Genomic DNA, 23,149 nt, shown 5'->3' on the forward strand with positions numbered 1-23,149 from the left:
CATGTTTTCCCCAATATTTTCAAGTATAAAATAGAATCTTCTGGTCCTGTATCTCCTTACTGCCCATTCATACTTAATATGTTTCTTTTGGTGTCTAAGAATCTGTTTCCCAAAGCACCATAGGCAATTCTGATGCAGCTAGTCTGGAAATAAGTGTCTGGAAACACTGCCTGAGGTTGATGTTTTGGGAGTAAGTAGTGCAAAAGTCCATACAGCAACAATATTCTGGGAACTTACCCTCCAAGAAAAGTGACAATGGGTCTTGATTTACTTGTTAGATCAAAATTAAGCTGTTGTTTATTCCTGCATGCTTCCTTACCTATGTGTCCATTACTGAATATTTGGTTCTGGATGGGGTTGATTGATGTTTGTAGTAATAGAGTATTTCAGTTTGAGGACTTCTGGGTAGGAGACAACAAGAGTATGTGAGGAAGGACATTTCAGGCTTAGAGGTGATACCCTGTATAAGCGTTGAGTCACAATCATGGGTATACATCCAAGATTAGAAAAGAATGCATGCAACTAAAGCTTATACAATATAATAATTTATTGATTTCACAGTGCCATAATCCCTCACTGGGATTCAGCCAGTTCTTGCCTACATGATTCGATGGCAAACATCTTCAATGAAGTAATAGAGTGGGCAGCTTTCAGGCTGGCAGATCTCTGGTTTTATCATAGACTGTTTTCTCTTCAAAGAAGTGTTTTCATCTCACATTGCTGAAAATCTCCATATTCTGGCCTTGTGATGCTTCCTGTCAATGTCTGTCATCAGTAAAATTTCAGATGGCAAGGCAGACTCTGCTATCTATACCTCACTAAAGTCCCCAAATGTTAGTCAAGTATATGTCAACTTGGATTCTCAACAACTCTTAGAGAGATTTTGGTCACAAGACTAGTTTCTAAAAAAGTAAAAATACTGAGTAAAATTTGCTGTCCTTCATTCTTCCTCCTGGCTGGAATGTGGATATAGTAGCTGAAGCTCTAGTAGCTATTTTGTACTTTACAGAATTTCACCATAGCAGAATAGTGAAATCAAAAGTTGTAGTGAGTCGAGTTGCTTACAACTTTGTGAAACTCCTCTAAGCCCCTGATTGCTGATCTCTGACCATAGTATACGAAATAAGAAAATGTTATGTGTTTAGGCCATGGCTAACTTGGATTTACCTTTGTACATAGCTGAACCTAATCCTGATACCTTGGAGTAACATATCGCTTTGCCTTTTGTCAGTTCTTAGGTCTTTATGAGGAATGTGATAGTTTAGCCTACAGACCCTGTCAAACAATTGGTGATTATTGTATTGATTTTTGGCTATTACTATTACAACTACTGTTCTGTTACCATTACATAGATTGACCTCAGTCGCCTTCACTAATGCAGTCATTCACATACATTCATATAGAGATTACTCTGCATGGCATTTCCAGGCAGAGATGTTCTGGGACAGGAGTAAAGCCTTAGATAAACAAACAGGAAACAGAGATATGAGCTCAGCAAAAGTATTCTCAGAATACAGGGCTGGATGGAAATGGGTAATTATTCTCATTTTCTAAGAGAAAAACATGAAGCCCCCAGAAGGAAATGGAATAGTTGTAAGTCACAGAACTTTTCTGATACCTCACTGGATCCCTGATATTCCATTAATCCATCCTCCCAGGTTCAAAGCCATTTCCAGGTGTGGGTGCTGGTTTGGGGACTTCCAAGCCCTTGGATGACAAAGAGGCTACACCTGGAGGTGCTGGCTTTGGTATCCTGTTTTATAGAAGCTTTTTCCAGAATCCTATGCCCTTGAATGCAGTGAGGTGTCTAGCTAGTTTTTCGTTTACATCTGGAACATGATTATTGCTAAAAATATGGCTAAAGAAGCAACATTCAACACTGCAGCAAGTATCATGTGGCCCAAGATGCAGATGTTATAAGTCAATGCAAAGGGGAAAGACACTTGGAGGACCAGATCGTGTTTGTGTAAATAAGGCAGAGCCTTCAGTGACTTGTGACCACATGGAGATGCCTTGATGATAGCTGTGGTCTATATAACAATACTTCAACGGTGAAAAAAATTTCATGCTGGAAAGCAGAAGATACTTTTCTCGTACTTTCTCTGTCATTATGTTGAGATAGAACTTTAAAATTACTTAACATCTTCAGGCATTGCTGCCCTCATCTGTGTGTCAAATGTGTCACACTACATTATAACTAATGCCTATTTTTTCTCTAAAACTATATTTCTGGTACAGTGAGTTTAGATAAGGATTTAGTTTCTGCTTTTGTGTCTACATTGAAAAACAAAAAAACAAAAAACAAGTAGTTAATTCAGTACAAACAGCCAAATCTTGTATACACAGCCGGAATGGGATGTGCATTCCAGGAACAGGTTTTGATAGGCTGGGTACGGCTATCCCATATAATAAGATAGTTCAAGGCTTCAAATTTAAGCGTCTCTGGTGGGAAGATCCAAGTATCACAAATCACATACATCTTGACCTTATGAGAGGAGGAGGTGGAGGTTGAAAAACAAACTAAAGTGGCTCTACAGGTCAGGAGGCATTACTAAGTCATTTTCTGCAATGGCCATCAGAAATTGCTAGGCAGAGTTCCTGTTGTACTTGAACAGAGCTCCTAGCATAATGTCTGGAGATTTAAAATGGAAATATACCAGTCATTATGAATGAATAACAGCTATGCTAAAATCACTAACAGCACATTTTTCTTGAGCTGTCAGTAGGAACAATCATCAACATTATTTTATTTGTCTTCAGAATCTCTGCCTTACTAAATTCTTATTATTAACTAGTAAAGTACTAACAATTTGAGTTAAATGCCGTAGGCAACTCAAAGTCATTTGTATCTATTGTATATCTCAATGACAGGGATGTCAACAACCTTGATTTCTTCCCTTAACCTATGGAGCAACAAGAACAATCTATTTGATTCACTTAAAGGCACTTGCAGATTTGTCCGTTCTTCAGCAAACTACAAGCAGCATGTAAGGTCTCCTCATTTATTCACAACTTTCTTTCTCATTGCATGAACGATCTCATTTAAAACCACAGAGAATCTATTGCTAGAATAGATACTAGAATAGGTGATTATTCTTAAAATACAGATTTTGGTCACCAGCAGATTTAAAGTAAATGGCGTGCATGGGCAGGAGATTGATGACAAGATTTAGGTCATGAGTTTCTACATGTGAGTTTTACTATTTAGTGCAGAATTTTCTCTCTCCAGGTAAAAGTCTGTTGCTTTTGTAATCTTCGTTTGTTTATTTATTTTAGTTCTCCTCCACAGAGTGCAATGACATACCATCTTCTGTCTGGTTTCTCAAAATGAAAGTAGATTTATTTAGTCTTTTTCATTAGAATACTTCATGTTATTTATAGTTAATATTATCTTTAAGGTACAAAAGGATTTCTATCTTATTTTTGTTTTCTAGATTCAATTTTAGTGGGCTTTTCTTGAAATTCAGTCAGTAAATGCCTTGGGAATCCGAAGACAGTTGGGAGAAAATCAAAGAAATAGATATATTTTCTTTTCTCAAGCAAACTTTGCAAACTTATGGAGATCTATTTATCTACATAGGGATGTAGAATGATAGACATACATGCACACATACCTGTAAATTCTCTGTAATATATATTATAACAACATCACAAATATACTGGCCAAAAGAGACATCGTGTTCCTCAAGATTTATATTTCAGAGTCCTGACTTCACCATTCACGAGCTGTATGAGCATGAGAGAGTCGCCATATTCCTCAGTTTCCCCCTCTGTAAATGGGGACTCTGTTGCTACTTACGGGATGATAGAATTGAATAAAATAGGAGTGAAACAGCTAATGTAGTGTTTGAATACAGTACCTCTTCTCTCAGTTACAATTAGTATACATAATCTATATGTGAGATGAGAGCAACATGAGTTCAAAGTTAACACCAATTACTTTAGATTGGCTCTGGGAGAAATCAGGGAGGAAGCACATTCAGATTTTGATTCTCAGGCACTAGAATAGGGCACATCCTTTTTTGCCAAGTGACAAGAATGAAGAAGGAAAAATAAGCAAAAATTGAATGAGGCATGGTATAAATTACTCCACCCACATCCTAAATACCTACCTAAGGCATATGCGACAGGCCCTGAGGTGACCACTCAAAAGAGCCCTCGGGGTTACCAGGACACACCAAACTTTAATCACATTTCCAAGATATCCTGGCTCATCCAGGGGCTGTAGGGCTCAAATGCTAATGGCTTCACAATCCTCTTCTCTGACGGTTTGTTTCAAATATACATGTCTGCTAACACCTACCCTTCCCAGTAGCCTCTCTGGTAGAATGCCTCATGAGTCCTTTTCCTTCCTCCCATCTTGAGCCAGCTTGCTTTGCACGTGTTCATTGTGTGCTTCTGTAGCAACCTGATCTTTCCTATGACAGCCTTATTACCATGCACTGTGTTTTTCAACTTACATTTTGTTTCTCCAATAAACTGTAATCTCCTTGTAGCCAAGGATAATATTTTGTCATCATAGTGCATACCTAACACATGGTTAGTTCTTAATATTTGTGTAAAGAAATGGCGTCTCCACTTTCTCATCATTTAAGTTGGTATTACATTCCTCTGTGAATGCTAACATCCCTTAGTTTTAACATCCTAATAAGATACTAGTCACAGTCATAATAGTATCTTGAATTAATGTAGACATTCTTTTGGTTTTACTTTTCAAAAATGCAATCACAGCTAAAATCTGTGCTCCTGCAACATGGCTTATTATAATGAAAAGTAGAAAAAAAATCTCTAGAAGATTTAAGAAGACTGGAGACACATTAGAAACTTTTAAATTACTTTCTGTCTCAGATTCTAAGAACATGTATTTTATTACTTTAACACTGCTGATATTTGAAGCTAATTCCGCAGATATGGATGATATACATGACATCGTTTTCTGTATTATCTACTGAAAACACAAAATGTCCCTTGGTTTTCAGAAGCAGAATAAGGGAAATTACACTAATTATCCTAAAGGGTAAGTACTTGCTTCTCATTTATTGGGTTTGCTTCATGTTACATATGTTATATTTGGAATAAAGGCAAGAATCTTAACTTGGAGGCATGTCTGTGATTGATACAAAAATAGAAGTTCACATTACCCTTCAGAAAGTATTTAAATCTTGTGTATACAGAAAATTCTTCCCAGATCAAACAGAAAATATATACATTTTTTTTTAAAGTTTATTTATTTATTTTGCGAGGGAATGTCAGAGAGAAGAGAGAGAATCCCATGCAGGCCCGCACTGACAGTGTGGAGCCCCATGTGGGGCTCGAACTCACGACCCTTGAGATCATGACCTGAGCCAAAGGTTGGATGCTTAACCGACTGAGCCCCCTAGGGACCCCCAAGCAAAATATTCTTACTCAGACATTATATCAAATGTTTACAAATAATATCAATGTGTTTATTTAAACTCTATGTTCTTGAAAGTATTTAAATATGTTACATTACATATATGTCTCCCTATATATGTAATAAGTGTGTTCTAATATTGTGGAAATAATAGGAGGTGCCCAAAGAATTTTAAAGTGTATTTTTAATAATCCAGAGCAGCACTGTCCAAAAGAAATGTAATGGGAGCCATAAATAATTTTAAATTTTCTAGGAGCCACATTTTAAAAAGTAAAAATAATCAAGTGGAATAATACATTATCATTCCAAAAGTGAACAATAAAAATATTTATGTATATCATAAATTCCTTTTTTCATACTAACTAGTTGAAATCCAGCGTGCATTTTATCCTTACAGTACATCTCAATTCGGACAAGCCTCATTTCAAGTGTTTAAAACTACATGTAGCTAGTGGCTACTATATTGGACCATGTAATTCTACAGTACAATGCTATATATATCAATATAGTAGCAGTGCACAACCTATTTTCCAAATATCTATCATGTGTCTGTCTATATACTAAAGTATATGCAGTGGAAGCATTAAAAGTGACATTAAGAAACCATATTTTCAGAAGGAAGTGTTATCAGTGACATTGGAAATTTTAAGGTTTCCAAGTGGATTTTCTTTATAGAAACATCCAAGCTGAAGGAGAACACACTAATCTATTAAATATTAAAGTAATAATACTTATAATTATGGTTATAATATAACTTATGTTAAGATTTATAGTTTTGGCCCCTTACTACACCAGTATTTTTACAACATCGAACCCTTCTATAATATATGAAATTCACACTGGATGAACATGTGGAAATATGGTATCCAGATACAACTATCATCTGTCATCCCACCGACTGGTTTGGTTGATACAATTATGTCTTCGGAAAAGCTGCCATTCTTTTCCTTTCTCATTGGCTCAGGAAAATAGTACTTGCTTAAGGGGAAGATATTTTACAGTTAAAATGGGAAATATGTTTTTACTCAAAGATTTAATATCAAATGTTTACATAAAATAATAATGTGGGGTTTTTTTTACAGTGCGTTTTTTTAAAGTATTTAAATATGCTACAAAATTCAGAAGAATTACTGGCTTCATACTGAAGACAGTCTTTATTCAAATGCCATAACACACACTGATAAATCTGTAAACACTAAAATGATTTAAGTTACGTATTGAGAAGTACTGTCCAGTTCAGTAGTCATTAGCCACATGTGCCTAATTTAGATGTAGCTAATGTGACTGATAACCTGATTTTTTATTTTAAGTAACTTGAATGCAATTTTCCCTAGCTTTATTGAGATATAGTTGACAAATAACACTGTGTAACTTTAAGGTATACAGTGTGAGGATTTAATACATACACATATCACAAAATTATGATCACAATATGGTTAGTTAATGCCTTTATCACCTCACATAATTAGCATTGTATTTATTTTTTTGTAGTGAGAACATTTAAGATCTACTCTCTTAGTAACTTTCAAATATATGATACAGTATTATTAACTAGAGTCACCATGCTATACATTACATCCCAGAACTTATTCATCTTATAACAGGAAGTTTGTACCCTTTAACCAACATCTGCCCAATCCCCCAAACCCCTGCTCCCAGCAACCACCATTCTGTTTCTGTGAGTTCAGCTTTTTTAGATTCCACATACAGTACTTGTCTTTTTCTATTTGTCTGTGTGTCTATTTCTATTTGGTTTTTTGTTTGTTTGCTATTCAGTCTTAAGAGTACTTTATATACTTTGAATATTAACCCCCTTATTAGACAGATGTTTTGCAAACATTTTTATTTAAATTTTAAAACTGATCCTCCACTCAGTTTGATTGTTGGAAGCTTTTAGTATATGTGCTGCTGAAGCGAGCACTGTTGGAAACTTTTAAATATTTGAGGAACAACTTTAACATTTGAATCTACTTTGTCACCGTCGATTTTATGATATCTAAATACATATAAAGTATTTCCAATGAAAATTTCATGTACAAATTAAGTTGTGTTATAAGTGTAAAATGTACAGTTAGTACAGTACTAATTATTTATTGGCTCATTAATAATTTTTTTAAAAAATTTTAATGTTTATTTATTCTTGAGAGAGAGAGAGAGAGAACCAGAGCATGAATGGGGGAGGGGCAGAGAGAGAGAGAGGGAGACACAGGATCCAAAGCAGACTCCAGGCTCCGAGCTGTCAGCACAGAGCCTGATGCGGGGCTTGAACCCACAGCTGTGAGATCATGACCTGAGATGAAGTCAGATGCTTAACTGACTGAATCACCCAGGCGCCCCTCATTAATAATTTTTTTAAAGGTTGTTTATTTTTGAGAGAAAGAAAGAGAGCAGGGCAGGGGCAGCAAGAAAGGGAGACAGAGGGTCTGAAGCAGGCTCTGTGCTGACAACAGAGAGCCTGACATGCGGGTCTGGAACTCATGAACTGTGAAATCATCACCTGAGCCAAAGTTGACTCAACTGACTGAGCCACCCAGGCGCCCCTCATTAATAATTTTTATATTGGTTACATTTTTTACTGATTACATGTTGACAATATCTTAGCTATATTGGATTAAATATAGTGTTATTAAAATTATTTTTTTTTCTGGTTTCTCTGTTTAATGTGGCTTCTAGGATAGTTAAAATTATATGTGACTCACATTATAGTTATGTTGGATAGCACTGGCATAGGGTTATCACCATCCTTTCCGTAGATACTCATTATCTTAACAAACTATGGTGGAGTTCATGAAGGGAAGGGTGGTTTCTCCAAGACAGAATTATCTTCAGAGGGTACTAATTCAGGGCACTATTCTGTGTTAAACTATTCAGTAAAATGGAAACATGAAAAAAAGCAATTCATGTAATTTCATGTATATAAAATAGTGTCATATAATTAACATAAAGAAAAATCAGGTTATAGGTAATGGCTGATGATTACAACAGTTAAGCAATAAAATCAGAAGTCACTGCTTACCATTGTAGCCTTAATAAGAAAAGCAAATAAGGAAGAATGTATCATCAATCAAAGCTTCCACAGCTGTTGTGAAAGTGCTTCATGCTTATTTATCTTTTAATTCAAGGGAAATAACTATTTTAAAGATAGCATGTAAGGGTGCCTGAGAGGCTTGATCAGCTGAGCGTTGGAGTTTGGCTCAGGTCCTTATCTCACAGTTTGTGGGTTTGAGCCCCGAGTCAGGCTCTGAGCTGACAGCTCAGATCCTGGAGCCTGCTTCAGATTCTGTGTCTCCCTTTCTCTCTCTGCCCCTCCTCTGCTTACACTCTCTCTGTCTCTCTCAAAAATAAATAAACTTAAAATAAAAGATAGCATATAGTTCACAACATGTAACCACATAGGTTGATAATGATACCTTGATGCCAAATATAATGTAAGAAATACCAATGTTGAAAGTTTATTTAAAACTATCAAAATCCTATTATGCACAAGGCATTGCACTAGGTTCTTTGGAAAATGAAGAAGGAAGGTCAGACTTTTTAAAGATAGAGACAATTAAAACCAAAATAATTTTGCATGTTGTGTTGGAGGTGTTGTATATTGGAGAATATTTTTAGCTAGAAGAATTGAAGAAGATTCATACTGTCAGTGACTTTTTATTTGGGTCTTACACTTTGCGTGAACATATTCTATGTCTGCAAGATAACTTAAAAAAAATTTTTTTTAACATTTATTTATTTATTTATTTATTATTTTTTTTATTTTTTTTATTTTTGAGACAGAGACAGAGCATGAACGGGGGAGGGTCAGAAACAGAGGGAGACACAGAATCGGAAGCAGGCTCCAGGCTCTGGGCCATCATCAGCCCAGAGCCCGACGCGGGGCTCAAACTCATGGACCGTGAGATCGTGACCTGAGCTGAAGTCGGACGCTTAACCAACTGAGCCACCCAGGCGCCCCTAACATTTATTTATTTTTGAGAGACAGAGTGAGACAGAGCATGAGCAGGGGAGGGGCAGACACAGATTCTGAAACAGGCTCCAGGCTCCGAGCTGTCAGCATGGAGTCTGACACGGGGCTCAAATACATGGACCGCGAGATCGTGACCTGAGCTGAAGTTGGATGCTTAACCAACTGAGCCACTCAGGCGCCCTTGCAAGATAACTTTAATAAATTAAATGTATTGTTTTACTTAATGTATAAGATATATTTAATGCTTTAATCAATGCTTCTCAAAGTGTGCATGGAGGTTCCTAGTGACTCTTTGATGTGGTCCTTGGAGTCCTCCTTTTTCTAATTTACATATCTGTCTGAGCCTTGATTTTTGCCAATTACAAAACCTGAAATGGCATTTCACAACAGATTGTATGCAGAACCTGATATGAGGATACATCTGTGTTACATCAAAGGAGACATTAGAAATGTCTTTTTTTTTGTTAAAGTGAAACAATGCCACTTTTCTGATCAATTAATTAGGTTTGGAAATGTTTTACATAAAAATGTATTATTTATGGTAATGTAATAACTGTATTATTATTTTTTAAACAAATATTTTTAAAAATTCCTTTTTAAATTTTAATAGTAAATATCGAGAGATACAATCCACATAAAGATAAGCAAGCTCTTTGAGCCTCACAACTGCTGCTTCAAGATGATCCTGTTTTTATTATGTAATTATCAAGGGAGGAAGCTGTGGAGGTACACTGCTCCAATCTCCTTTCAAGACAGTTTGTTGCAGGGCACCTGGGTGGCTCAGAAGATAAGTGTCAAACTCTTTTTATTTATTTTTTTATTTTTTAATGTTTTTATTTATCTTTGAGGGAGGGAGAGAGAGAGAGAGAGAGAGAGAGAGAGAGAGACTGAGGAAGAGAGGAGATGGAGTGGGGCAAGGGCAGAGAGAGAGGGAGGCACAGAATCTGAAGTAGGCTCCAGGCTCTGAGCTGTCAGCCAAGAGCCCTAAGCAGGGACCGAACTCACAGACTGTGAGATCATGATCTGAGCCGAAGTCGGACGCTTAACCTGTTGAGCCACCCAGGCGCCCCAAGTGTCTAACTCTTGATTCCAGCTCAGGTCATGATCTCAGTTTCATGGGTCAGAGCCCCATATCAGGCTCTGTGCAGACCGCATGGAACCTCCTTGGGATTGTCTCCCTCTCTCTGCCCCTCCTTCCACTTGCACTCACTCTCTCTGTTTCTCTCAAAATAAATATACTTAAAAAAAAAAAAAAAGACAATTTCCTGCAAGTGGGTAGATGCCAGGCAGCTGCTGCATACCCTTGGATCTGTCACAGCACTCATGCCAAGGCAAAACCATTCTGGGCCCAGACAATGAATGTCCAATGTAGTACTCGACATTACAGATATTCCTTGCTTTGGGCCCTTGCTAAGACTTCCTCAAAGCTATACTGCAGTCTGGACCCCCAAACCTCCTTCCTCCCCCTTCTCCTTTTATAAGAGTCAGGCATGGGGCGCCTGGGTGGCGCAGTCGGTTAAGCGTCCGACTTCAGCCGGGTCACGATCTCGCAGTCCGGGAGTTCGAGCCCCGCGTCGGGCTCTGGGCTGATGGCTCAGAGCCTGGAGCCTGTTTCCGATTCTGTGTCTCCCTCTCTCTCTGCCCCTCCCCCGTTCATGCTCTGTCTCTCTCTGTCCCAAAAATAAATAAACGTTGAAAAAAAAAATTAAAAAAAAAAAAAAAGAGTCAGGCTTGCCTCATGGTCTAAATGTTCCCTCACCTACTTCTTCCTTCTTGCCCCTCTATTGTTCCTAGGCCTTCTATCAGTAAGTGTCTTGAACATTGAGTTCTATCCTGATGTCTGCCTCTTTTAAGAGGTTTAAGACCTTGAACTGATACATAAGGTTATAAGGGAAATTACTAACACCATAATTATTTTATAATATTTTTACATACTAAGAGTGCAGTATCATTTATGTAACATAGATCTGTTCTCAATTTTTGCCATTTAGGATTTCTTGCATATTTATATGGAATATATGATTGAAAGTTGAAAATATTTCATTTCTTATAGGCTATAGTTTATTTTCTTTGCATCTGATCTCTGTCCAAATGCTATCTCATTATCTATGCCTCAATATAGTAGTTTCATATTGTTTTATTTTTATTTATTTTTTTGGTTTTGTTTTAGGGGCTTTGGGTATGTATCTTCAGGAGTGGCAATTGTGGAAAAAATAGATAATACAAAAGCAAAAGGGCCCTAGTAAGACAGTTTCCATACTTCCTTTTCTAGTCCAACCAAAGTGGCTCTTTTTTATAGAATTCATAAGCTTGAGTTTGAGGAAAGATTTTATTTGAGGTGTGTAAGTGCTAAAAAATAAATGAGTAAAAACACTGCCAAATTGATCTGCATTATACATATGTAATAAATATGTGAGGTTGGTCTTTACTTTCATAAGTCACAATAGCAAGATATCAAACCTACAAACACAATTTAATTCCATTATTATTTAATTCATGGAAGAATGTATAATTATATCCATTGTCTTTTGGCCTGAAAATGAAACATTCTCATCATTAGGATGGAAGTGTGCTCGTAAGTGTGGTGTCATGTACAACCGGAAGAAAACATTCTCAATATTTGAAAGAAGTGAAAGAAATAATTTCAGGGTTGTTCGGCAAGATTTTCAAAATCATTGCATATTTTTTCTTAGATGTCAGTGTGGCAGTTTAACAATACCAAAAATCAAAGCATAAGCACGAGGACTAGTGGCATTTCGTTGAGTTTAATTAAAATTCAATATCCTGACTAAACATGGGGATGCAGAAAACAACTTTGTCTTTGATACACATATCTGAAATTTACTTTGAACTTAAATTTTTTAATGAGAATTTCAATCCATTTAGAAATCTGTATAGTTAATTTACTGGAAATATAATGAGCACAGGGACATCTTGGTGAGGGCCTTATTCATACACAGAATGCATGTGCAGCTTCAAAGTATATTACTACAAAACTATAAGAGGTTATACACTAGCTTTTTAGTATTATAAAGATATCATCCAGCAGTGATTCATACTTAGTAGAAGATCAAGAATGATCCAAAACAAGAAAAAGAGAAAATAAAAGATTACAATATTCAGGAAAATAAGACCAAGCACATTTACTGATGACTCTACTTTGTGGTTTATGTGTATCAAGTGGCTAATTGCTCAAATGGAAAACTTTCTATTCTTTATCCAAAAGATAATTTGCCAATCTTCCTCTGATCCACTGTTTGCTGTTTAAAGCCACTGCCTGATAATGCAGAAAGTTTTTTTCTAGTTATCTGCAACAGAGACTCATACACCATTAAAAAACAAAAACAAAAACAAAAACACAACAGCTATTAGAATGGAACAGGTGCCTGGGAGAAGGAACAGCAAGTGCCTGTGCAGTGGATCTGGCCATCATGAGGTGGATGCTGTCAAGTCATAGTAAGAGTGAATGAATCAGGGGTGGCTGAGTGGCTGAGTCAGTTAAGCATCAGCGTCTTGATTTCAGCTCAGTGCATGATCTCACGGTTAGTTGTGAGACTGGGCCCTGTGGGCTCCGTGTTGAGCATGAAGTCTGCTTGGAATCCTCTTTCTCCCTCTCTCACTGCCCCTCCCCCACTCATGTCTCTCAAAATAAATAAATAAACATTAAAAAAAGAATGAAGGAATCCGTAGTAACTGTCATTAAAAGGAATGAGCAAATATGGCATATAAATACAGGAAATACTCTTTAGTCATAGTACTAATCAAATAAATGCAATTTAAAAGAACACTGCAATTGGGCGCCTGGGTGGCTAAGTCGGTTAAATGTCCAACTTTGGCTCAGGTCATGATCCCACAGTTCATGGGTTCAAGCCCTGTGTTGGCCCCTATGCTGAGGGCTCAGAGCCTGGAACTCCTGCTTCGGATTCTGTGTCTCCCTCTCTCTCTGCCCCTCCCTCACTAGCACTCTATCTCTCTCTCTCTCAACAATAAATAAAACACAAAAAAATAAAAAAAGAACACTGCAACAGCTTTATATCTTTTCAGATTAGCAAAATTCATATTAATAAGTAAAAGTGTGTGAAGTTGGTGATCTGAATACATTATTATTGATTGTCTAGATTAGGATATCATTTCTGAAGGACATTTGAAAATTGGTATTAAAATTTTTTAAATTGATCAATGCTACAATTTCATTTCTTGGGATGTATCTGAAGGAAACTGTAAGAAAATAATGGTTCAAATGCATAAATGTAAAAATATTCATGTGGCATGTGTTTGATAGGAAACACTCTTTATAATTTAAAGTTCCAAGAAAAGGGTCAGAATTTGGAGCACTGAATTTGGTTTTCCTTCTAGTGTATTCATTCTTCCTGAATGCCCTGATTCTTTTGTATCTTCTGCAATTGTGTTCTTTCCTTTTCCTCCCATTCACCAGACAACACACTCTAATATGACTTCTGGTTTCACAATTTCCCCCAAACAGCCCTGTTGTTTTCATTAATAGCTATTATTTCTCATTTAAAAAGTTATACCAACCTCATCTGTGTATTCTGACTGTTACTTTTCTCTCTTGTCTCGTCTCAACCATCCCAAACAGCCTTATCTCAGTCTGGTGTTCCTTCCCACCATCCACTCCAGCTTATGTGTTTAAGAAGTCTCTTTTATATCCAGACACGTTTGGGTCTAACTTTGACTTACATAGCTCTAACTTGCTAACATTTTCCATTGGACTTCAGGTAAAGCACAACATCCTTACACTGATTGGCAGGACCCCTTCTTAGCATGAACCTTTCCAGCTTTTCCAGTATCTTCCAGTCGCTTTCTTTTTCTCTCCCATACTGGCCATCCTTCAGTTTCTGGAACATGCCCTTGCCCTCATCAACGTGGAACTCTTGCATGCACTCACTCCTTCCTCAAGAAGGTTAATTTTAGGACACCCCCTTGATTTGTGACCTCCTTCTTTTGCTTTAGACAGCAGCTAAATTCCTGTTTATTTTGGATGCATTTCCTGATCCTCCAAACTAGGTCATTTTTCTCAGTCACACTCTGTTAGAATCATGCTTTCTGCTCCCCTTTGCCCTACCTTTTGTAGGAAGTAGGTCACTTCATAATTTTATAATAAGTCACACACTCAGTTGATTAACACCTTTTTAAATTGCATATTTAAATATGTCTAAGTTTTTATTCACATGATTATTTCCTTTAAATCTAACAGAACCATAATTTCTGTGAGAATCGATACTTGGTTTTTATTCCGCATTTTATTACTAGTGCCAAACACTCTTCCTTAGTTATAAGCTGTAAACTTTGTCCCACACACTAATGAAAATTACTTTTGATGCTTTCTTTTGGTAAACTGGAAATACGCTCAGTTATCAATATAAGGATTGTTGTAATTTATTGTTATGATTATAGTGGGGGCACTAGAAGAAAGAACATAGAGATTTATATAAGAATTGATAATTTTGTAGTTTTCTTCCAATTTTCCACATCCTAACTAAACCTAGTCCTTCTTTGGTCATTTCTTGGCTAAGAAGATAAAAACTTTACCAAACTCTGATGGTGTTATGCCATACCAATATTATCAAGATTTCCTAAAGGAGTAAGAAACTAATAATGTGAAGTACATGCTAGAAAAAGAATTTAAAAACAGAAAAAAGAAGTGACTTTTAGAAAAAAGTCTCATTCCAGGAAGCAATACTATAAAAGAAAGAAAAAGGATGAAGTAAAACACGTGCACACACATGCACGTGCACATACACACAAGCACACACTTGCACACCCCAAATATTCACTCATGTTAGTGTGTGCATATGTGTGCACATGCACGTGGGTATGCACGTGTTTTACTTCATCTTTTTTCTTTCTTTCATAATACTGCTTCCTGGAATGAGACTTTTTCTAGAAATCACTTCTCTCTTGTTTTAATGTTGTTGTTTATCTTTTATTCCTGCGATACAATTAAAAATCAACTATATAAGGAGGAGAAACACTTTAGGGCTGTAGAGACATCTTCAAAAGAGAGACAAATGGAAAACTGATTTGTTTTCATGGGTTTCAAATGGTTGGGGAATATGATAAAAGTGCAGACTTGATAGAAGGTACATTTACAGATAATTTAAAGTATGTTCACATTAACAGCATTAGCCTTATCAGAATTTTAGTGCTTAGGGCTTCCTTTGATTTCCTGAATTTTAACAAGCATAAATTATATTTCCATTTGATAACTATCTTGGGCACAAAGTTTTTAAAACAAATCTTCATGGACATCATCACACACTAAGAAATTTTGAATCAGCTCTTGGGTGAAACTGATTATCCAGGCTAGAGTCCCCACATAAGAGTCTTCATTGTTGTTCAACGTGTCAAAAATATTTAATAAAACCTTTTAGAAGTAGCTAACCACATACATAAGGAGAACCTGACAATGCTTAGTACGTATAACATCTGAGTGTTTGTGGATATAAAAAAAAATCTCCTAGGAAATATGTTGCCTACATAGGGAGGTTTTAAGTTAAGCAGTTAGACTTTATAAACAGATGGGATCACAGTCGCTTCTGTTTCAGGACACCGTGTCATTCTGGATGTGCCACTGTGCTACAGCAGTTTCTTCCCACTAGCCCACTCATGCCAGTCATTCACCTTCTGGTACATTGGGGTTTCATTAGCTCAAAACTGCCTGACCTTGTGTCGGGCACAAGTCGACAGGTAGTTCATAACCCTTTGCTGTCAGAATTAGCATTCATGATACTCCTTAAACTGTGGTGCAAATTTAGAGTTCGTTATTAAATGATGCATATGTTACTACACTTATAACTGATTCAGTCTAGTTATTTTTAGCTTGACCTTTTCTGTATTCATCAAATCAGTTTTGAAACAGACATTGAGGTACCCTTTACAGTTCGTTATAAAAATTTCTATGGCTGATATTTCAGATGGAGTTTTCCAGATTCTCAGTGGCTCCATAATAAATGTTAGACTTCAATGTTAGTTTAAATAAAAATGAAGTAAGCATGGATCCCCAGGATATTAATGATCCTTTTTTTTTTCAACCCTGGAACAGCTTCACTCTCCAAGTATAACTGGATTGGAAATAATACACATTCCCTTAGGTATTAAAAGTGACAAAAGTAGAACTAAGAAGAACAATTTATGTTATGGATTATTGTAAATTATTAATTCTTTTCTGACTCTACCCTTCCCTCATTAAGCTAACATTGAAAAATATCAAACCCAAAGAGATAGATAATATTCAGCACAAGATACTACAAATTTTCTTCATAACTACAGTGAAACCACATCTTACTATTTTAATTAGGAATTTCAAAAGGCTGATTCTTAGAAATTATTCCTGGAGCAAGAAAACAGGACTGCAAGGAACTTTGTTTCATCAATGATGGAGTCTAAGACCCGTAGGAATAAAAACCAATGATGTGGGAGAAGGGCACCCAGGTATACAGTAGAGAGAGACCCTTAAATATAATAAAGGAGGAGATATAAATCTTAAAGGGTGCCTTTGGTCTTCCATCATCTTTAGTGAAATTCATTATTGATGCTCTAGGAAAAGTGTAGAATTTTGCACTGATTCCCTGCTTTACAAACTGTATGGATTTACACATGCTTAGTGGTAGGTCATATGTAATAGAAGTTGTATGTATCTCATTATCTTAGTACTTTTCTCCTTGTTTTACTATTATTCTACAGCAATTTAAATATTATGTGGATTTTATGCCTATTATTAAATGAAACTGAAGGTGATGTTTGTAGACTAGGGAAATTCAAATAGCTCAGGCAAGTATTTTTAGAGGCTGAAGGTAAATACTTCAAGAAATAAGCTGATGGAGAGAATATTTTAAAAGGCGGCTTTTCCTGTATTATCATAATGACTCGATCTCAGTGCTGCCTTACTGAAGTAAGATCACAAAAGAAATGTTACTAAGAGGTCGGTATAAGGCCTTTGCTGTTTCTTCACTCGCAAAGCAACTAGTCAGTCACAGAACATCCGTTTTTAAACTTGCGAGATTTTCTTGCATTTCAGATAATGTATTGTCCATTAAGTTGGACACATACACATAAAAAGGGCTTACCTATTCCTTATCAGTTCAGATGCTTTAAAAGACACTGAGTTTGGGGCTCCTGGGTGTCTCAGTCGCTTAAGGGTCCATCCGACTGTTGATTTCTGATCAGGTCATGATCTCACAGTTTGTGAGTTCAAGCCCCGCACGGGGCTCTGTGTTAGCAGTGTAGTGCAGAGTCTGCTTGGGATTCTCTCTTTCTCTTTCTCTCTCAAAATAAATAAATACAACTTAAAAAAAAAAGACATTGATTTTGGAAAAAGAGTAGCAGTGAAACAATAAAACGTCAAGAACTGAGTTTCTCCTGTGAACCTGATTTGGGAGGGCCAAAGAGTTTATCATAGAAGTGATTTAAATCTTCCTGCTCTTATGAGCATATATTTTTTTCACTACTCAGTTGTACATGTCTGTTTCTCTTTGCAATGCTCAGTGTCTACTATTTCTTTTTGCAGTATCCTTCCTTATTCATTCATGATGCAAACTTTCACAGCCTTACAAACACTGAAATCTAACAGGCACAGGTCTGTTCTTCAAAATGCTGCACATTTGCAATTGTTGTATTTACTTACCCTTTGGGGAAGGTCATGTTCACTTCAAGCTCTTAGTCCTTTTAATGTCCCTTTGAACAGAAATTATGTTCTGCCATAACCCAAGAATTTATAGGGTTCACTGAGAATTGGCTTAAGGTTATCATGAGCCATTTCACCCTAACCTTCAAGAGGCTCAAAAACAGCTTCTTAAGTGTCAGCTAGGTACAGTGCTGACAAAATAGGGTAGTTCAAGTACCAAAAAGTGAGGTGCATTGTACATATAACATACTGAAAACAAGTATGTTCCAAGATGATTATTTAGGGAACTAATGTTTTCATAATTACGTTAGAGTTAGAGATATATCTAAAGTGATGTTAAACTTCTCCATGCCTAATCTATGCTTCTAGCCCATGATGACGTTATGGAAATACAGTTCTTGAATATGTATGGATAAATTTAAAATATTCAATCCAAAAATTAAGATTAGTAAATGATTTATTTTATATAGATGTCTTATATTCTCCATTTCCCTCCACTTACATTACCTACAAAGTACATTGTATAGTGATAGTTAATATTCTTTTTCATATTGAAATATGTAATAGAATTTCATATTAAAATAATATTGAATCATGTTTTGATACCAAATTGGCATTTTATACTGGCAGAGAGACTCCTAAAAACTCTAGCATTCCCTGTTTACACAAAGCTTTAGAAAAATCAATATTCACCAACTTTGTTTATTTCAGAAATGATGGTTAAGAGAAGTTTACCAGATTCCTAGCAATTTACAAATTTTTCTGTTACTCATTTGATATATCAGAATGATCCTGCATTGTTAAAATATATTCTCCTTGAACACCCATATTCATTGTAGCATTATTCATAATAGCCAAAATGTGGAAGCAACCTAAATGTCCATTAATGGTTAAAGGAATTGTGATACACACATACAGAACACACACACACACACACACACAATATGTATATATATAGAGAGAATATTGTATATACACACAATGTATATACATATATATATATATATATATATATATACATAGAATATTATTCAGCCATATTAAAAGAGAAATCCTGTCACATACTACAACATAGATGAAACTTGGGGATATTATTCTACGTGAAATAAATTAATCACAAAAATCTATTTTAACTTTTATAATAAATTATTTGATAACTTAATCTAGATCATTCACTCTATTTAGTTTCTATGAGAAATAAATTAATTGAAATATCAAATTGCAAAAGTATGGCATAATATCAAAATGTGATATCCTGGCCTAGTAATTTAGATCTTTGCCAAACTTATCTGAATGTCATCCCTCTCTGTCTCTCTCTCTCCCTCTCTCTCACAAACACACGCGCGCGCGCACACACACACACTCTTGTTTTTACCTTATTTCCATCTTCTAACTAGAAATTTTATCCCAAGCACCATTATTGTTGGTTTTTTTCAGATAATCTGATTTCAATCACAAAAATTTTTAAATGCAAGAGAATAAATTACCTATTTTTAACATTTTAAAATATAAAATAATATATATTTAGATGCATGATAAACAAAAAAAGAATAAATGGCACAGGTGCCTGGGTGGCTCAGTCATTTGAGTGTCTGACACTTGATTTTGGCTCAGATCAGGGTCTCACAGTTCATGCGTTCAAGCCCTGCATCAGGCTACATGCTGACAGTGTGGAGCCTGCTTGGGATTCTCTCTCTCTCCCTCTCTCCTCTCTCTGCCACTGCGCTTGCTTGCTCTCTCGATCTTTCTTTCAAAATAAATAAGTAAACTTTTTTTAAAGGAATAAATTCCATAATTGTACATATGCAATGATTATTTTAGCTTTTATTACTAGAGAGACATCAATAATAATGCTAATAAATATGCTTATGTTTATTTTTAATACCTTTCTAATTCCTCTTTTCTCAATTTACTATTTTTTGGGTAAGGCAAGTGATGATTTTGCAAAAACTGTAGCATAACTAGTCTGTATATTTGATGTAGAAAACAGAAACTTTAGAGGTGCCTGGGTGGCTCAGGTGGTTGGGTGTCTGACTTCAGCTCATGCCATGATCTCATAGTTCGTGAGTGCAAGCCCCATGTAGGGCTCTCTGCTGACAGCTCAGAGCCTGCTTTGAATTCTGTGTCTCCCTCTCTCTCTGCTCTTCCCTCATTCACGCTCTGTCTCTCTCTCTCTCAAAAATAAATAAACATTAAAATTTTTTTTAAAAAAATAGAGAAACTTTAAATAAAATGGGTTTTAATTCAGAAATCAATATTGAAAAATGTGTATTTTTTTATTAGAGCTATAACCATAGCTAAGTTATAACAATTATGATCCACCCAGTTCTCAGATTAAAAATGGAATAATGCTAAACTTACAGGGCTTTTATGAAGTTTAAATGAGATCCTAATTACATGTCTAACATGACATTTGATTTTCTTTCTTTATTTCATTTCCACAAGTGAATATTTGATTCGATGATTTGAAACTCAGAGCACAGTTGCTCATATAAAATACAGAAGAAATATTGCTGCTTTTCATTTCTGATTTCCAGTAGTTAAAAGATGATAAAAATATTACTATTATAAACTATACAAATCACTAAAGAAAGCCCACTGCTTTGGAAATCATTTCCAATTCATACACAGGACACTAGATATATTTGTTTATATACTTTTTATTTGTAGAAGTTCTAGTTGATCACTATCTACATGATGTGGTAGTAGATATGAATATTAATAAATCATTAATTCTATGGTTTACAAAAACAAGACTTCTTCATCAAATTCTTGTTTCAAATTTAATAATTATTTGACTCAAAAAATAAAAATAGAAACGAAGAATCCAGACTCTTGATTCCTAAAATATCCCTTTCGTCATGCAGATTGTTGCTAAATCAAGGGTTTTGTGACTCAAGAGCAAGCTGTACATGAAATTGCAATTATGACCATGAATCAATTTACCAGGTCATTAAGCCTAATAATCACAGCTTTACTTTTTATTATTATTATCATATAATTATTAACATGATTCTTAAATAATGTTAGATATTATCATTAAAAAAGCTAGGTAACAATGTAATATAACAAGCTGTGATGTAGCCCTTTGCCAATTGGCAACAATTTGGAGAATGCTAAGGATGGAAAAATGGAAAGAACCTGGGTCCTGGCACCTGGGTGACTCAGCCAGTTAAGCGTCTGACTCTTGATTTTGGCTCCAGTCATGATCTCATGGTTTGTGGCTTGAGCCCTGAGTCAGATAGTGTGGAGCCTGCTTGGGATTCTCTCTTCCCCCCCCTCTCTCTCTCTGCTCCTCCCCCATTTGTTCTGTCTCTTTCTTTCTTTCTTTCTTTCTCTCTCTGTCTCTCTCTCTCTCTCTCTCTCTCTCTGTCTCTCCCCTCCCCCCCTCAAAAATAAATAACTAAATAAATATAAAAGTGAAGAAAAAAAAGTAAGTTTCTTTAAAAAAAAAATAAAAAGAACCTGGGTCACTGAATGTATGTATATACATAGGTCACTAGATCCTTCCCAGAATGCCTACTCTCAGACTCCTTATCACATATGAAAACACACATACACTTCTGTCATGCCACGATAAACTTTCTTTGGTATTCCATATTCCGAAAATGTCTACCTCTACTTCAAATTATTTTTTTCTGTATTCAAGCAGTATATCAGTTAGTAATTGCCAAACAAGCAAACAAACAGACAAACAAAAATCCCTAAATTCAATGGCTAAAAAAACCCCAAAACAATCATTGGAGCATCTGATTATCTCTGCTGGTTAAGAGTTCAACTTTGGCTCGGGTCATGATGTCACAGTTCTCAAGTTCAAGCCCTGCATCAGGTGCTCTGCTGTCAGTGGGGAGCCTGCTTCAGATCCTCTGTCTCACTCTCTCTCTGCCTCTCCCTTGCTCTTGTGTACACGTGCACATTCTCTCTCTCTCTCTCTCTCTCTCTCTCTCTCTCTCTCTCTCTCTCTCAAAAATAAACATTAAAAAATAACAAACATTTATTCTCACATCTGCAGATTTACGTGCAGCTGGCTGATCTAGCCTAACTAACCTGGGGGTTCTGCTGATCTCATCTAAACTCACTTCTGCCTCTGGGAGCTGTCTGACCTCAGTGGGCTTTCTCATGTTCTTCCCACCAAGATGGTAGAAGCTGTAAAAGAACAATTGTGCAGGCACATTTCAAATATCTCCTTGTGACAGGTCTACTAACATCCCATTTGTGTTACAGAAAATCATAAGCCTAATGCATCATCACAGAAGTGAGGAAGTTTCATTTCCCATGGAACTGAGGGAGGGAAAGGGAACATTTCTGAGAAATAACCTAATCACACTTTAGAGTTTTTACATTAATATAAGAAGTGGTTAAACTCGTAACTTGTAGGCAGTGCAGAGAGCTTCAGAGCTCCAGTTATTTCCAAAAAGATCTCTGCTCTAACTTCCATACATTTCAGAGTAAAAAGGGGGCCCCAAACCATTGTGTGATCTTAGCCAAAACTCCTTACCAATCCCTATACCTGGCCAACAGTCATTTGTCTATCATGATAGACAGATGCCCTTTGTTGGAAGATTGTCCATAACCCTTTTGCATTGCTAAACATCTTGTGAGTAGAGTCACGGATAGCATTTGTTATAAACTACACTTACAAGATGCTTACATGGCAAACAGTCTTGAACGATGGAAATAATTACTTCTAGGAGCAGAAAGCAGATCCATTTTTTGTCCAGGGTAGAGTTCAATGTAATGTCTTTTCCTGAGGAAAGACTAGACAGGTTACCTTGTAGCCAAATATAAAACATTCGGTCTCCTTAAGCCTGGTGTTACTTATCTGTGATAGGAATATACTGCATGCACGGCTGCCCCCAGATCACTCTTTATCACTCCCAGGGACTTCCAGGACACAAAGTTCATGCTGCTCACTGGACTGTGAGTAATGAAGTCCTTTGTTTCTGACAGCAATCTGTCTTTGGCCAGCATCTACAAAACAGTGGCAGTCTAACTTATAAGGTTGCAAGCAGGGTAAAATCTCAGAGCCTTCATGCTTCATGCTGCCTTTTGTCTTGGTTGATATCAATTACCAAGGTAAACCAGGGCTCACAGGGTCTTCCAGTTCTCACCTCCTCAGAGCTCTGTCCATACCTCCTTGCTA

The sequence above is a fragment of the Herpailurus yagouaroundi genome, unplaced genomic scaffold (genome assembly GCF_014898765.1).
Source record: "Herpailurus yagouaroundi ecotype Mexico unplaced genomic scaffold, PumYag 197, whole genome shotgun sequence".
NCBI classification, from domain to species: Eukaryota; Metazoa; Chordata; class Mammalia; order Carnivora; family Felidae; genus Herpailurus; species Herpailurus yagouaroundi.